The sequence below is a fragment of the Pinus tabuliformis genome, chromosome Q (genome assembly GCF_031772625.1).
Source record: "Pinus tabuliformis cultivar Carrire ecotype Pingquan chromosome Q, CPIR1, whole genome shotgun sequence".
Classification (NCBI taxonomy): domain Eukaryota; kingdom Viridiplantae; phylum Streptophyta; class Pinopsida; order Pinales; family Pinaceae; genus Pinus; species Pinus tabuliformis.
Genome location: NC_142296.1, coordinates 933,042,903 through 933,060,303, shown reverse-complemented (window position 1 = coordinate 933,060,303; position 17,401 = coordinate 933,042,903). Strand labels below are relative to the sequence as shown.

The 17,401-nt window shown below is 40.3% G+C and overlaps 1 protein-coding gene across 6 annotated transcripts in view; it reads right to left on the bottom strand.

The window, feature by feature from the left end:
- LOC149222526 (reticulon-like protein B12) overlaps positions 1–17,401 on the bottom strand; it is a 293,109-nt gene that overhangs the window by 224,828 nt on the left and 50,880 nt on the right. The gene's annotated exons all lie outside the window — the stretch shown is intronic.

Below are 17,401 nucleotides of genomic sequence, written 5' to 3'. Positions count from 1 at the left end.
CAGTGTTGAAGGTGAAGATATTGTCAGGGCTCGTTGCAAAAGATATTGGGAGCCGTGAAGAATCATTGATCTTATCTTGAAGAATCAAAGCAAAGGATTGGAGCGCTAGAGGATAGGAGTCCTCAAGAGAGCAAGTTGGAGCTTGTACCAGAGATAGGATTGGATCCCTAGAGGTTGGTGCCTCATAGTAACAAGGTTGGATCCAACCTTGGAAGATAGGGTTGGAGCCCTAGAGGTTGGAGCCTTGTGAAGTCCAAGTCGGTGCTTGGCAAAATACAGGTTGGAGCCTGGTGGATTGGAGATTGGTGTCTTCATCTAGGGTTGGAGCTCTACGCTATATTGTATTGATTGTAAATAAGAGGATTGAAGTCTTCGTTATTCCTAATTAATAAAAGTATTTATTCTTATTGTTCATTTTGTGTTCTAATAATAATTGATCTAATTGGTAAAAATAACAATTGAAAAGAAACATTGATTCACCCCCCCTCTCAGTGTTTCCAACAATTGGTATCAGAGCCAATACCTTCACTCAAAGCCTAACTACTTGAAGGTAGATCCTTAGAACACAAATGGAAAATCCAAAGACGAAAGCCTCCAATCCTTCTAAAGATGTCTCTTCCTCAGTTAAGAATTCAGATGAAAACCAGGTTGACAAAGCCCCTATGTTGAATGGACAAATTTTGAAGTATGGAAGGGTAGAATGAAATTATTTTTGATGGCTCAAGGTTTTGAAGTCTGGGAACCAATGATTATTGAAAGCACGATGGAAGAAGAATCCAAGGAATATAATGCAAGAGCAATGAAGGCGATCTTGAGTGGGATACCAGATCCTATAAAGGCCAAAATGGAGAAATGTTCATCGACAAAAGGTATGTGGAACAAACTTCAAGGTCTTCACTCAAAAGGAGCACTGACCATGACGTCTAATCACGAAGATGATGGAAAGCAAAGGAAATCTAGAACCCATGAAGGAAGTTGAAAACAAGAATGAAGACATCAAGACCAAGGAGGACCTAGAAGATGAAGAAAATGAAGAAGATCTCAAGTCAAAATGCTTAGTTGCCCTAGACGAGATAAGCAGTTTGGAAAGGGAAAATGAGGAACTCAAGTAGCAAGCGCAAGATGGTGACCATGACCTTAACAAGACAAGGAAGGAAGTTGACATTTTCGAGTTTCAAGTACAAGAAAAAGATGAGGAGCTCACCAAGCTTAAGGAAGAATTTCATCAAAACAAGAAAAGGCATCATGAAGAAGTCATATCCATGACAAATCAATTGGATAAAACAATGAAAAGGAAAGACACTTTGTCAAGCCATCTTGAACAAAGACACAAGGACTTGAACAAACTTGAAGCGAAAATTGGTCAATACAAGGAAGAGGTCTCCTACCTTAAATCTCAACTAAAAGAAGCAAAGAGATGGAAGCTTTGGCCCTCCTAGAAGAACAAGTTGATGAAGCAAAAAGGGAAATAAATGCCATAACATGCCAACTAGAAGAAAAGGATGTAGAGATCTTCAAATTAAAATCAGATATCACCTCACTTAAGGCTCAATTATGTGAAGCAACCAAGATGAAGGAAGAAATGGAGAACCATCTCGCAAAGACGGATGAAGAATGCAAGATGATGAAAGAAGAAATTGATCTCCTAAGGAAATAAGTTGATCATTTGAACAAGAGTCTAAAGAGCTCTCAAACCCTAGATGACATCCTAAGTCATCAAAGACCTCCTCTTGATAAATCGGGTCTTGGTTATGCAGATGAACCCTCAAATAGAAATTATGCAAACCCTAATGCTTCAAACAACAAAGATGTGGAGAAGCTTGGAAGAAATATTGATGCCCCCAGTTCCAGCAAAAGAAAGGAGAAGAGTCAAGATAACATTGGAAGAAACCCTACTCCAAGAAGATATGAAGATGGTGTCAAGAATGCAAGAAGCAATAAATTTGACCAAAGGATCCCAAGACAGAATGACTCTAGAAGTACATCAAGGCAATCTCCATCCTCCAGGTACCAAAGTATATTTTTTGGTTATTGCTATTCTTGTACAAATTTTGGGCACATGGCAAAGGATTGTAGGGCATACCACAAGGACAAATATAATGGTCCACATCAGCTCCCTAGAAGAAAATTTGCAAGAAGTCATGATTCCTCATTCATGAACAAGATGGAATGCTTCAAATGTCATAACATTGGACATATGGCTCGTGATTGTAACTTGACTTGGGTCCCTAAACAAGCTAAAAACATGACTACCAAGCCAGAGAAGAAAGTTACACAAGTATGGAGAAGGAAGCAAAGTGGATCTAGAAAATGTCTCGGTCACTCAAGGCATCAACTCATGTCGTTGATCTAATGAGTACATCTTTGGCAAATACGACATTCCAAGTGTTGATGATGAAATTCTGCCAAAAAGGAAACCATGCATACTGTCAGGGGAAGCTCGTGATTCTTGACCAGTCTCGCAGAAGCTATCCATGAAGAGCTAGAGGCATTTATGCAAGCAAGGGGAGTTGGTTGATCATCTATCTCATCCATTTCCATGAAGGCATGCAAAAGGCTTAGGGGGAGCAAGTCCATTAAAGAAAAGCATAAGGACAGAGGGAGGTGCAAAGAGAAACATAATAAGAAGCAGCACCTTGACAAAGAAAGCAACATATCTATAATGAAGAACTATCATTGATGAAGAAAATGTGATGGAGCAACATGTCAAGAAGCAACTTGATAGGGGGAGTTCTTGGCCACCCCATTTAACATTGATGTCAAAGGGGGAGAAATTGTTGAAAGGGCAAGAATATTGCCATCAATGACAAAGGGGGAGACTATTGGTCAAATTTGTCATTGATGTCAATATGGCATTGTTGAGATGGCAAATATCCTTGTGATACATAAATAACCCTAACCTCATTATGCAAACCTTAAGAGGGTCCCCTAAGCATGAAGATTAAATCGTAATGACAAACCCTAGCTATACCCCTATCTACATGATGAACAATGAAGCCCTAGATGTTAATGCGTGATCTTGAATGATCTAATGATGCATGGATAAGCCCTAAGCCTTAGCCTTTGAAGATTCCCTAATCCTTATAAATGAAAAACACATGTGAAGAACCCTAGCCATTGTCCTTGATGAAGATAATAACGACATGGAAGTTTCCTTCACAAGACATGGAAGCCCTAAACATTGTCTAAAACATAATGGCAAAATCCTAAAGGCTGCCATGATAAAATAATGATGACAGTTCACAAATTTAATTTTATTGATAGGAAAATGACCTCATTGAAGGATGAAATTGACACCAGCTTATAGAGGACAATTTCCCCTTCCCAACGAGCTATTACACGCCCTCTAACTCCTCATAGGCTGAGAGAAAATGAATTTACAAGTTGGAATAATGTATTTTCTCTGTTAGCCGACATGAGCCTACTTGTGAAGACGGCCTCTCCTCCAAAAAGACATGTCTTTTCGTTGTAGATCAAAACTTGTATAAATAGGAGTCCGAACTCCTCATTTTGACCATGAAGCTTGGTTAAGATTTCAGATAAGAGGACAGAACAAATCAAGAGGCCAAGGAAGACTTGAAGATCTTTTGTTTTGGGCATACTTCTTTTAAGCCACCTATAGATGCTCATTTAGAGCTCAGATCCTTGTTGGAGAGGTTGAGTTATACCACAGGCCTGTGGTAGCTAGGCGTTAGCCTCCATTACAAGCTCAGACTTGGTACAAGTGAGAACAATCTTGTAGAAGGCTATTATAACTCGGACATACACCTGTGATGGTATTGGTAACTTTGGACTATATTTCAAAATTGCAACATTACTTCAAACTTAAGGAGCTCGGACTACAGATTACAGTCTACCTGGATGTTCAATTGAAGAGGCTCGGATCTGCTCCTATGTGTGATAGCCTCTTGTTGGAGAAGCTCAACTCTAAGGCAGCAACCTATGTGCATATTTGTGATAGCCTGGATCGAAGCCTGTAAAGGACTATCGTAAAGATTCTAACCTGTGGAAGTACCTCGAACCCTTGACAGTTTTATTTATGACTTGGATAATTTAAGGATTGCACCTCAGACCTTTGATTACAGTGTTATATGTGTTAAGATCGAACAGCTAACTCGGTGGTAATACATCTATGTAAGGCTCGAGTATACATCTATGGTGGTTCCACAAATCAAATAGTTATTTCAAACCAGAAATAAGGAGCAGACTTGGAGTCAATATTACCACATCCTTTGAAGAAGTCCATTGGTATCTCTGAAGTAAAGACCTCTGTCTATATGCTAATATAGACCAAGCATCTTTGTCTATTGAGGGCAGCTTTGAAAAGCTCTATTGGAGTCAATCTTGGAAAGTATCTTGAAGTTCTACTGAAGGATGTCTTGAAAGCATCTTCATCAGTTATATTGTGCAACAAATCTATAGACACCTCCAAGCAAGCATCCTTGAAGAAAATGCTTGGAGCCTTGCCAACCTATTTGGAGTCAAACCTTGAAATTATTATTGAAAAATAATTAAAGCCTTTAAAGATTTGATTGAAGACACCTTGAGGCATAAACAAGCATTGTTGGAGATCCCTTGAAGTTTTGGAGCATACCTTGGAAAAAGTTATCATTGCCTTGGATAATTCTTGGGGAAACTTATTAAAGACGCCTTGAGACATTATTAAAGACATCTGAAGAAACTTGTAGAAGTTGATCTTTGAGACACCCTTGGAGACCATGATACATTGTTGAAGTCATCATGAGGTAACCTTGGAGGAATAGTTTGGGTAACATGAAGAGCTATGGAGACACATTCATGAGAAGACAAAGTTGTTATTGATGAGCTAAGTGCTTGGAGATGGTTTGAAGGCAGTGTTGAAGCTGAAGATATTGTTAGGGCTCGTTGCAAAAGATATTGGGAGTCATGAAGAATCATTGATCTTATCTTGAAGAATCAAAGCAAAGCGTTGGAGCCCTAGAGGATAGGAGTCCTCAAGAGACCAAGTTGGAGCATGTACTAGAGATAGGGTTGGGGCCCTAGAGGTTGGTGGCTCACAATGACAAGCTTGGAGCCTTGGAAGATAGGGTTGGAGCCCTAGAGGTTGAAGCCTCGTGAAGTCCAAGTCGGTGCTTGGCAAAGTACAGGTTGGAGCCTGGTGGATTAGAGATTGGTGTCTTCATCTAGGGTTGGAGCCCTACACTATATTGCACTTATTGTAAAGAAGAGGATTGAAGTCCTCACTATTCCTGATTAATAATAGTATTTATTTTTTTGTTCATTTTGTGTTCTAATAATAAGTGATCTAATTGGTAAAAATAACAATTGAAAAGAAATATTGATTCACCTCTCAGTATTTCCAACACAATCAGGCTATGTGTGAATTTTTGAAATCTTAATTTAGCTTGTAAAAAGGACAATTACCCTTTACCTAACATGGAAACTTTATTACAAAGGGCAACAAGATTTGGAATGACGTATTTATTAGATGGGTTTTCGGGTTATAACCAAGTCACAGTGAAGAAGGAAGATAGACATAAGACAACATTCACCACACCATGGGGTACTTTTAAATATTTGAGGATGCCTTTTGGACTAACAAATGTTGGAGCAACTTTTCAAAGGGCTATGGACTATGCTTTCAAGGGTCTAACTGAAAAATCATTGAGATTTATCAAGATGATTTAACTTTTTTTCTAAAGATGGAATTTCTCATGTGGGCCATCTAAGGAAAAATTTTGATAGGTGTATAGAGTATGGAATATCGTTAAATCCTGCTAAATCTATTTTGGATCAAGATGGACCTTGAGAGAGTTGAGGTCATTCAAAAGATTCCTTTGCCTCACAATGTTAAGTCCCTTCAATCCTTTTTTGGGAAGATCAACTTCCTTAGAAGGTTCATTCCAAATTATGTTGAAATTGCTAAACCCATTCAAACCCTTTTAAAGAAAGATGCTAAGTTTGTTTGGGGGGATGAAGGAAGAAAAGGTTTTCAGGAAATTAAGGATTCCATTGCTAGAGCACCTGTTCTTGTGAGCCCTAATTATTCAAAGGATTTTTTGATTTTCTCTTTTGCATCTGAAGATACTATTGTTGGAGTGTTGCTTCAAAAGAACAAAGAAGGGTATGAGCAACCTATTGCTTTTATGAGTAGAACCCTTCAAGGATCTGAGCTAAAGTATAGCACCATGGAAAAGCAGGCTTATGCCTTAGTCAAGTCCCTTAAGCAATTTAGATTTTATGTGGGATATTCTAGAATAATTGCATTTGTTCCCCACTCTGTGGTGAAAGACATTTTTAACTCAGATTGATTTCTTAGGAACCAGGGCTAGGTGGGTCTCTAAGATTCAGAATGTGATTTGGACATTAGACCTACCAAGCTAGTAAAGGTCCAAGGATTGGCCAAAATCTTGACTGAGGGGAATGAGAAGGCGTTAGGATTGATTTTTCAAAATGATTTGGAATCAACTTCATCAGAACTTCAAAGGTTAAGCCAACTTAAATGGTATAAAGATATTATTTATTATTTGCAAAATTTGCCATGTCCTAGCAATCTAATTGGCCATAAAAGAAGAGCCTTTGAAAATTGTTGTAAAAATCAATCGAAGGTTAAAAGAAATTTTGATAAATCATCTAAGAGTAGGAATTTTTCTAATGGTGATATGGTTTTGTTATGGGATCGTAGGAATGAAAAGCCAAGTAACCATGGTAAGTTTGATAGTTTGTGGCTCGGACCATACATTATCAAAGAAGCAGCTAGACAAAATTCCTACCATTTGAGCACCTTGGACGGAGAATCACTTGAGCTACCTGTCAATGGCCAACTGCTCAAGCCGTTTTACAAAGAGAATATCTAATGCCATGAGGCATCTCTATATTGTATTTCTAACTTTATGCTTTGCCATTTTTGTTAAGTAGTTTCATTTCAAGAATAAATTGAATAAATTTTCATTTATGCTCCTAGAATAAATTTCCATTTATGTACATCTTCATTTTATGTATTTGATTTTATATGATGATACTTTGAACGGGCGCTACTGATATATGTCTTTTGTTGGTGGATGCAGATTCTAAGTTCTTAATATTATCACTTCCTATCTAGCATGCATCCCCATGTGGAACTAGATGTTGACCACTAAAGTGCACCCAAAAAATTTTAAGACTCCATGCCCAAGGATGTATTAGAGGCTTCATGCATTATCAAAGTTCACTATGTCATCAGAGTTTTTCAACTCTACTTCTTCTCATCTTCTTTTGTTGTACTCAAATTCCACAAGCCCTGTGGGGACAATGTAAAAGTGATACTAGTATGATGAGTCAAGTCATGTAACAGGCCTGGGTGGCCTAGGACCTTGTCATCAAGTGAGTTTACTCTGGGAGGTTTTTTTCACTTGGTTAATTATCATTTTCTTCCGAGAATTTAATAATTAATTGAATTTTTTCCTCCAAGCATAACCCCAAAGCCAAAGTGCAGCTTGATGGTGAGGCCTTGGGTGAGTCCTAGTGTCTAATGTCATTGTATATTTCCATACTAGATCACAAAAAAATTGTGTAATTTGATTAGGTCTAGAGATCATTTTTTATTTTTTTTAATTTCCACTAGACGGAAATTTTAATAAATTATGAATGTAAAATGTAATAAGTGATGTCCAGAAAAGTTGTATGATGCATGTGTGCTTAAAATTACACCTCTCCTCATCAACTTTCTACTAAGACACACTTTGAGGGGTGAAAAAACACTTTTACCCCCAAAAAACACACTTTTTCCTGAGTTAGGTGGAAAAATGAGAAATAAATAATCCAGAAATTAAAAAAAATGGAGAACATAAAATTCCCACATGCCAAATAGTGTGGAAACGACTTGGAAATTAAAACCCAAGTCAAAGTCAAGTGAAAAGTTGGAGGTTGAGTGGGCGCCCACATAAGCAAGGAAATAATGCACATGGGGGAAATCAATTGTGGGCCAGATTGGGTGGTGCGTACATCCTTTGGCCAGCTCGACTTTCACTATAAAGGATTAATGCATAGGTAAATTATCAAAGATTTGGGATGAGATATTTGTGGAGTACTATCTCCACTTACTCCATATCCAATTGCACTTGTACACAACTGCCTGCCTCAGCATTAATGCACGACAAATTTCCTTTAACGTTGGCCTCTTCTACAATAATTTAACACAGGGATGGAGAGGAGTTTTACAAAGGTGTCAATACCACAAGTTATGGACATTTTCTTCTTCATATTTTCATGGAGTTTGCTACCCATTTCACCCACCATTCAACACACATGTCAACCAGGAAAGGGAAAAAATAAATTTTGCATATGGGTTAAAAAAATACAATGTGCCACATCTCATATTTGGTTTCTACACTTGGCACTGGGGTTTACATTGGGATTTTCTCACATTTATCTATAAATTGAGCAATTGGGCTCTCATTTGGAATCATTATTACTAGCTATTGTGCTTGGGAAAGCTCTACTTTTATGTACACTTGTTCTCAAATGCAATAAAAGACTTTAGGGTTCATTCATGATGATTGGCTCACTATTGGTATAATTTCCTTTGCTTATGCTTTGATTTATTTTATTTCCATATGCTCTTGTAGATTTGTTAATGTAAAGCTACTTTGCATTAGCAATTGATTTAAGAGTATAGTTTAGGTGTGAAAATCTCTAGTTATTTTCCAATAAGTTTCTAGAGTTTTCTTATCATTTCTTATTTGCTAAATCTATATGGGCCTAATGTTTTATTGAAGTTTTCTAGAAGAAAAACTTGTTGGGATTCAAATATCAAGCGTGAGGGGAAGTCTTTGGAGATACCAACCCACTCTTAACACATTCTCCAATGAGCTCTCATTGGTTCTTTGAATTCCATAATTTTATCTTATAAAGTGGTTTCTTGCAAGAATTTTCTTGTGTTGGATTTTCTAAGTCTAACTGTTAGAAACCCTTCATGTACTTTCTGATTTTTCTTTCCTACTTGTTCTAATTAATTAACAAGTTATTTACAAAGTAAATAATGAAAATAAACACAAGTACATGCTCAACACATTACAAATCATCAACTAAAGGAACAGAAACAAGCACACAAATGACATTGTTATTTTTGGACTAATGTCCCCGAAAAAAACCAATGCGGGAAAATCGGTGCAGCGATCTGAGGGTTTGAACTTTGATTTATTAAGCAGTTTCATAATACAATTTGGGTGCCAAATCCAACTCACCCAACAAAAAAAATCTCGGCAATAGCACCTCTCAATCTGAGACAGATGTTCTGGCTGAAACCCCGGATAAACACTCTGACAACTCCTCAGCTCCAATCTGCCCCACAAAAAACCCCCAACGTCAACCTCTAGGGACTACATCAACCTCTTCTGCCCTCTGTGTCAACTTTCCCGACAATCCCAGCTTCTGCCCTCCGCATCAGCTTTGTCGGCTACTGCGTTGATCCTCCCGACACTATCTCTGTCTCTCTGCTTTTGTATTCACTGCCCCTCAGCTGCAACTCTAATCACTCTCTCAAATTTTTTAGCAAATCCAGCCCCAGAAAGTCGAAATTTTGATCTCTTGGCATATTCTCCAAGTGACCCTCAAGCCTCCTCTTATACTTTTCTCGTTGACAAATCAACGATCGAGATTAAGTCCCTAATCAACGGCTAAGATTAGATCTGGCTTGATCCATGACTTTTGGACCATTCTAACACATTTTTATATTAATTCACATTAATATTTTATTTTCCCTAAGTTTAGACTTAAGGACTCCATTAAAATATTAATTATTTTAATATCTCCCAAACTATTTAGAATCTGCCCAAACCCTTTCTGGGTATTGGAGATCTCATGTGCCTTAGCCTCTCCACCAATTTTCATGGCTAGAGCACATCCGATGCTACCCCAAATCAATACTCCCTCTTAGTGAGGATTATGCTCTAGCAATACTCCTCACTAAGTATCACCCTAATCATCCGACATCGGTCCCTGTGTCGATGCTAGTCCTGCTGCCCATCATCTGCATTGCTGCATCTCGTACTTCTACCCATGGCCCTGCCACTGCCACAGTTGCATCCGTACCGCAGCTCCCTCTCATCCTGTTGCATCGTGTTGCCCATAGCACTGCCACTACTACCTTCTGCACTGCAACTCAGTTACTGAGAAGTAAGTAAATGATCTCCCAACTCCGACATCTTGTCAGGCTAGAGACACCCATGAAGCTGAAAACTCCCTCTGTCGCTGACAAGTGCTCCCTCTCTGACCTCTGTGCTGTTGTAACTACTCCATGCATCTCGCACTGTTGCACCTCTCTATGCCATCCTGCACTAATGCAACACTCCCGTCCTTCTCGCATTGCTGCCTCACGTTGTCCTGGGAATCTTGCACTGTAGCTCCCTTTATCGCTCGAGCCTCATCTGTCTCTACTGACATCTGCCAGTACTGCTACTCCTCATCGGGGCTCCCGTAGCAAGGTGTAATCCAAGAGGTTGGGTACCTCGAGGATCCTGCCCCTCATCGCCTGTAGTCCATCTGACTACAGCTCGATGTCTCCCCACTTTCGCTCAAGTGGCGTGTGAGCACTCATGGCACAGTCATCATCTGTCTCCTCTGTCGACTCCTCCGAGTCTCTCTACTTCCCGCCTGGAAGTTCTCGGTTCGACTCCTGCTGAGTCTCTCCACTTCCCGTCTGGAAGTTTTCAGTTCGACTCCTGCTGAGTCTCTCTACTTCCCGTCTGGAAGTTCTCGGTTCGACTCTTGTTGAGTCTCTCTACTTCCTGTCTAGAAGTTCTCGGTTCGACTCCTGCTGAGTCTCTCTACTTCCTGTCTGGAAGTTCTCTTCTGGACTCCCTCTGAGTCCTGATTTCCCTCCTGGAAATCCTTCTGCCCATGTCGAGATGCCCCCCACTCTGATCGTATGTGCAGTCGCACCACTGATCCAGATTTCTCGGCTAGAAACCCTCAGTAGCAACTCCCTCCTCCTTGGCCTTGCCCTGTTAGGTACTGTTCTGACAACAGTACCCCACCAGCTCCACTCTGCAACTTACCCACAGCCTCCTAAACCCCAGCAGCCTGAAGGTGAGAGCTCCTAGGCTCTGCGCAGTCCCGGCACTGGCAAACTAGCTTCCTCAACCAATTGCGTCAACCCTCCTGGCCTCTGCGTGGCTCTGCGTGAGCCTGTCTTTGCCTTCCTCAGCCTCTGTGCAACCTCTTCTTGGCTCGAACTTGATGACACAGGCACTGCATCACCCCTCCCTTGCTACTTTGCTGCTAGGAACAGCTTCTGTCACTCAGGACAGTTGTTTTCTGTTGCCGTTGTTCTGCTCTGCTGATGTCCTCAGTTCTCTTGTGATCTGCAACCACGCTCTGATACCATGTTGGAATTTCTAAGTCTAACTGTTAGAAACCCTTCATGTACTTTCTGATTTATTCCTTCCTACTTGTTCTGATTAATTAACAAGTTATTTACAAAGTAAATACTGAAAATAAACACAAGTATATGCTCAACACATTACAGATCATCAACTGAAGGAAACATAAACAGGCACACAAACGACACCGCTATTTTTGGACTAATGTCCCCGAAAAAACCCAATGCGGGTAAATCGGTGCAGCTATTTGAGGGTTTGATTTATTAAGCAGTTTCAAAATACAATCTGGGTGCCAAATCCGGCTCACCCAACAGAGAAAAATCTCGGCAGTAGCACCTCTCAATCTGAGACAGATGTTCCGGCTGAAACCCCGGATAAACACTTCGCAGCTCCTCAGGTCCAATCTTCCCCACGAAAAACCCTAGCGTCAGCCTCTAGGGACTGCATCAACCTCTTCTGCCCTCTATGTCAGCTTTCCCGACAGTTCCGGTTGTTCCCAATAGTTCCGGCTTCTGCCCTCTACATCAGATTTCTCGATTGTTCCAGCAGTTCTGGTTGTTGTTGATGTTTGACACCATTGTCCATCAACTACTACACAAATGTTGCATTTGTACTGTTGTTGGCCCTGCCACTGCCAACATTGCATCTGTACTGCAACTCCCTCTCATTTCTTGCCGCTGCAACTAAAACACCACCTGTTTCTGTTATTGAAACAGATTCTCTACCATACCCATCTACTCCCTGAACTAGATGAAGTTAGCTCTTCCTAGAGCTTTTGTGAGTATGTCTACTACCTGATTTCCTGTGGAGATATACTGCAAATGTATTCCCCATGCTGAACACAATCTCTAATAAAGTGACATCTGATATCAATGTGTTTTGATCGATCATGAAATATTGGATTCTCAGAGAGTTTAATACAACTCTAATTATCGTAGAAAATAATGGTCGCTTCCATCCTCTTCCTTAACAAACTCACAAGCAGTTTTCTAAGCCATATAGCTTCGCTCACAGTTGTGTTCGCTGCCATATATTCAACTTCTGTTGAGCTCAGAGCTACCAACTTCTGCTTCCTGTTGCACCAAGAGATTATTCTTGATCCAACGTTGAAGCAATACCCGAAGGTACTTTTCCAATCTATTGAACGACCTGCCCAATCTGCATCTGTGAATCCATTCGATCTCACATCATCTCCTCGGGTGTATTTCAACCCATATCCAATTGTTCCACGCACATATCTAAGAATATGCCTAGTTGCTGCCCAATGCACCCTTTTCAGTTCCACCATGAACTGACTAAGGGTGTTGACAGCGAAGCAAATGTCTGGCCTAGTGTTGACCAGATACTTGAGTGACCTAATGAGTTGTCTGTACAAGGTGGGGTCCACCTACTTGTCTCTTGACGCATCTATTTTCTTCCAGTTGGTGATCATGGGCGTAGCCATGGGTCGTCAATCCTGCATCCTGAATCTCTTCAGAATCTTTGTAGCATATCTACCTTGCCCAAGGGAGATCTCCCCATTCCTCTACCAAACTTCCAACCTTAGAAAATAATACATCAACCCCATATCCTTCATGTCAAATTCTGCTACAAGATTCTTCTTGCAGTCCTTTATGAGCCTAGATGACCCTGTTAGAAACAAGTCATCCACATATAATACCATAATAAGTGGCTCATTCTCCACCATTAGATAGTAGAGATTGGGATCAGCATCACTCTTGACGAATCCCAACTGAAGCAAGTAACTATCAATCTGACCATACCATGCTCTAGGTGCCTACTTGAGCCCATATAGGGATTTCTTTAACCTACAAACATGAGTTCTCTTTTCATGAGTTTCGAAGCCTTCGGGTTGTTCTATATACACCTCTTCTTCTATCACCTCGTTCAAGAATGTTGTCTTCACATCCATCTGGTGAATCTCCCATCCCATTTGCGCTGCTAGGAATATAACGGATCTGATAGAGGTATATCTGGCTACTGGGGCAAAGGTCTCCTCATACATAGTCTATTCCTTCCTTTTTTGCGTACCCCTTTGCCACGAACCTAGCCTTGTACTTCTCTATACTTCCATCTGCAACATACTTGATCTCATAGATCCACCTTGATCCTCAAACTGATCTATCCTCTGGTCTAGGTACCACTTCCTAGAAATAATTTGTCATAATAGAACTATACTCTTCTACCATGGTATCCACCCAAACTTGGTGTTGTACGACTTCCTGAAAGTCGGATGGTTCTTCAACCTATGCTACCAAGGCTTGGTACCTGTCAGGCTATCTACGCTACCTCTTCTTGGTTCTAGGAGCTCCGACAAACTCCTCTGCGTCCCTCAACGTCTGTCGTACTTCCCTGTTGGTTCTACCACTAGTGGTGGGAGGCTCAATCAAATCCCCCTCCTGTTCCTGTTGTTCCATCTGCTGAGAACTGCCTGGATTTCCTACTTCTGAGGAAATACTGGTGTTGGTCACTATGCTCGATCCAGGTGTTTGTCCTCCTACTTGTCCTCCTTGCTGCCCCTGCTACTATTGGACTAATGGAACATCTATTGATGGACCTTCTGCTGGGATCTCTTGAGATTTCTTGAAAGCTCTATCCTCCATGAACTTTGCATCCCGTCTTACTATAATCTTCCTGTTGCTAGGAATTTAGATTCTGTATGCCTTCGAGGTCTTAGCTATATCCTATGAGGTACCCCTTTTCTGCAGTTTGATCCAGTTTACTATGCTTCTCGTCTGGAATGTGACAATATTCCAAGCTGTCGAATATCCTGAGATGACTCACCTCCGGCTTCTTCCCTGTGAAGACACCTTTAGGCATTTTCTTCCCCAATGCTCTATGAGGAGTTCTATTTTGGATATACACTGTTGTGTTGCAAGCCTCTGCCATAAGAATCTAGGCAAGTCCTGGTCATACAACATAGCCTTTGCTGCCCCAACAATAGTTCTATTCTTTCACTCTACTACTCCATTCTGCTTTGGATTATATGGAGTTGTCCATTCTCTTTTGATGCCCTCCTTTGCGCAAAAATTTGTGAAGTCTTTGTCCGTATACTCTCCACCATTATCTGAATGCGATACTTTTATCTTTTTCCCTATCATGTTCTCTACGAGAACCATAAACTCTCTGAACCGATCAAAGACCTCATCCTTGGTTTTTAAGAAATAGATCCAGGTTTTTCTAGAGTGATCATCAATAAAGGTGACGAAGTATTCGCCACCACTAAGAGCTCTTGTGGACATTGGGCCACAAATATCTGAGTGTATCAATTCTAATACATCTTCCGCTCGGTTGTTACTTCTGGGAAAAGATGCTTTAGCATACTTTCCTAGTACGCATCCTTTGCATACATCATCATGCTCAGTACTAAGGACTGGAACTCCTATAACAGTTTCTTTGAGCATCCTCAATGCTCCATGGTGTAAGTGTCCCATTCGCCTGTGCCATAGTTCATTCAGTTCCTTTTCACCATTATGATTGTTGCCTATCATTGTCATTGGAGACTTGAGCTGCAATCTATATAGTCTGCTGCTTGGAGCTCCATTTTGTCTCTTCTTCTTCTAGCTTGGATGTTTGACGTATACTTCCCTTCCAATGAAGTATACATCGTATCCCTTGTCTTGTAACTGGGACACTAAAATCAGATTCGTTCCTAACTCGGGCACATGCAGAACGTTAGTGGCTCGAATGCTGGTTCCTGCTTTCGTCTGAAATGCTATGGTGCCTCTCCCTACTGGAGTACACTTCGTTTTGTTGCCCATAGTAATCTGGAAGTCCATTTGCTCTTCTTGATAGCTCGAGAAATATTCTCGTACTCTAGTCATATGGGCTGAAGCCCTGCTATCAATATACCAAACATCTGTTGACGCTGAACTTGACAAGCATGTGAATTCTTCTTCCAATCTGGAAGATAATTCAAAGACATCTTGATTTTCCATCCTTCTTTGTGTTATTTTTCCTATCAATTTATGACATTTTTCTGCCGCAGCAACTGCTGCAGAGAAACAACTGCGTCTTCACTTGAAGACTGCTCTATACTGAAGCTTCTACGTTGCTCCCTCTTTCACTGGCAACCTTCGATCTGGGAACCTTCCTCTCTGTCGACTCTCTCAAAGAGAGATTTTCCTATGAGAATTTTGCCCTCCTAGACTAGACTACACAATTCCTCTAGGGATTCGATTTTCTGCCTATGCAGTAATTTCGAACTCCCTCCTTCTCTTCAACGCTGGCTCTTCTACTTAACTCAGCTCTGATACCATGTAAATATTTCTAAATAGAAATCCAACTACAGTGATTGATATTATTTCTTCTACTTATTAATTCATAAATAAGTTATTCACTGTGTCTATAGCAAATATCGAAATAAATTCTATTGCAGCCTTCACAAGTAAAAATCTGCGGAAAGTAAATGCAAGGAAAAATACTAGCACAAGTATAATCACAATGACAGTTATTTTTGGATAATTGTCCCCAGAAAAACCTAATGTAGGAAAATTGTTGCAGTAGATGAGGGTTTCTTTATTGATCTTCAGCAAAAATCTCATGTACAAGATACAACTAGCAGAATAGCAGAGGAATTTCTATGAGAAATTTTATAGACAATATTCTCACGCCTCTCCGCGAGATTCTGACTCTGGAAAGGACCTGATGCACCCTCTGCGTCTCACTGCGTCAGCTTCTACATAGCGACTGCGCAGTCCCAATGTCACAGCCTCTATATTGTCCCTCCTCTGCATCACAGCCTTTGCGCTGTCCCTCCTCTGCATCACAGCCTTTGCGCTGTCCCTCCTCTACTCTGTGTCTTCGTTCTGCTCTTGCACTCCCGACTGATGCTGATACCCTCTCTCCTTCTCACCTACAACTCTTCCTCTGATTCGATTTCCTCTTGCTAAACTTCGACTAGTGAGAAAATCGATCTTACTTGGGTAACTGAGTATCTGCCTAGTGTGTTTTCCAAATGCCCATCGAAGTCCTTCTTATAATCCTCCAGTTGCATAATCAACAGCCCAAATTAGATTCTAATCAATGGCTAAGATCATATTGACTTGATCCTCGTCTTCTTCTAGAAGTTTCACCCACAGATTGATTAATACCATTTACTTATTTTAATTTCCTATGTTTAGAGTTAGGCACCCATTAAAAATAATTAATTATTTTAATAAAACTTTCTACGGGTGGAATTTCCCAAAACGATTTTTGGGTATCGTGGAATACATGCGTCCTAGCCTCTTTGTAAATTTTGAGGCTTAGATCACATCCGATGCTACCATAAATCAACATTTTAATCATGTTTTAGACATAGACCTGATCCTGAAGTGCCAAGGAAAAATCAACATGGTATCAGAGCTACTTTGAAGGGGCAGCCGAATCAGAGTGGGCACAGTGAACAACTCAAGAGGGAGTTGGTTGCCTTGTTGAATGATTAGCAGCATGGCAAAGTTGGTCACTAGTCTGAGGTATGAGGATAAGTTGGATGGCTTGTCCAACTATAGTCCTTGGAAGGAAAGGATCAAGCTTGTCTTGTTGGTGAACAAGATTTGGGAGTCTGCCAACAAGGAGATTCAAAAGTAAATAGACCCTAAGGAGTTTGAAGTGTTTGAAGAGTTGGATGCGAAGGCTAAGCTCATCATCCTAGAAGGTGTCAACGATCACTTGATACCTCATCTAACCAAGAAGAACACTGCACAAGAGATGTGGAAGGCTCTTCATGACATGTTCTAGAATAAGTACGAGAACCAGTGGTTGGTATTGAGAGAGAAGCTGAAGAACACCAAGATTTTTAGATGGTGGAGGAATAACCTGTTAAAGATTTTTAATAACCCAACATTTCGGACTGCCAAGTGAGTCCATCCTCGGGGATACGTCAATAGATTAAGAAGATATTAATGATATATCCGGAGCTAATCTTGCATGTATATATATGGAATATGAAGAGGATTAATATAAGAGATCTAGTCGGCCATAATTTAAATAGTGTAATAATAAATTGATAAACTGGAATTTTAAAACATTAGGTATTTAGTTTATTAATTCATTATAATACATTGTATAAATATGATTTT